This window comes from Gadus chalcogrammus, chromosome 9 (genome assembly GCF_026213295.1).
Source record: "Gadus chalcogrammus isolate NIFS_2021 chromosome 9, NIFS_Gcha_1.0, whole genome shotgun sequence".
In the NCBI taxonomy this organism is placed as follows: Eukaryota; Metazoa; Chordata; class Actinopteri; order Gadiformes; family Gadidae; genus Gadus; species Gadus chalcogrammus.
In genome coordinates, this window is record NC_079420.1 from 25,805,464 (window position 1) to 25,806,512 (window position 1,049).

The window sequence follows — 1,049 nt, forward strand, 5'->3', positions numbered from 1 at the left end:
TGGGAGTAGCCTCCCGGGGTCCCTCGCCGCGTCCGCTGGAGTTGAGGAGCTCCCGGAGCATGGCCCGATCGGCGGCCAAGGATTGGACCAGTTCCGTAAGCACCTCGTTCTGCGCGTGGTGTAACTGGCTTTGTCGCTCCGCCATCTGGGCCAAGTGCCCGAGCACGTTTCCCAATGGGGACTGGTCCATTTTCAATGCGCTCGCCCCACTTTGGGCTCCACTGTAGCAGGTTAATGAGCGCGGGGAGACCAGTTTCCTTCGTCCCTTAGTTGGGAACTTGTTTATTTTGTAAAGCAAACATAAGACATGCTCCAAACTAAATCATAACGGTCGATCCATGCGCTTCCTGGTTCCATCGAGGTTGAGCACAGTCTCCGGATCTCTCTCTCTCACAGGTAACACCTCTCACAGGTAACATCTCACTCCTACTGCAACACAAAGCAGGCACATAAATACACATTCCCTGATTGGACCTGATCGCGGGCACCTGCTCGCAACCAGGTCCAACCCCCCCAGCCGATCCGGTGTGTTCCCAACCGTCCCCTACCTCCCCCTGCAGGCCAGACGTCGCACGTCGTCCCCCACAGATAAGTTTAAAAAAGAATAAATATATATAGTAATATAGATATTAATAATAAAAATGAAATTGTTATTAATAATAATTATTATGACTAAGGAAGCTTAATTACAATGAGTTACGGAGAAGGGGTGGGATTTAATAAGTGTAAACTTCTTCCCACTCCTTTTTGAACATGTTACAATTGTCAAGTGTTTTTCATTCAGGTATCTATTTATGCTTTCTATTTTGTGCAACATCATTATTTTTTGTATGACATTTTTGTTTTTCTTAACATTTTTTAAATACATTTTCAATCAATCAATCAATACAGTTCATACTGGCAAGTGAACTTCATCAGTTAAAGGTGCAGCAATTTCAGTATTTTTTTCAATTGACACTGCTCAACAGGCTATATTCATTACTACGTACTAACGTGTATACTACGCAATACTGGATACTCAGCCTGAAGTCAATGCTACAATACTAGAT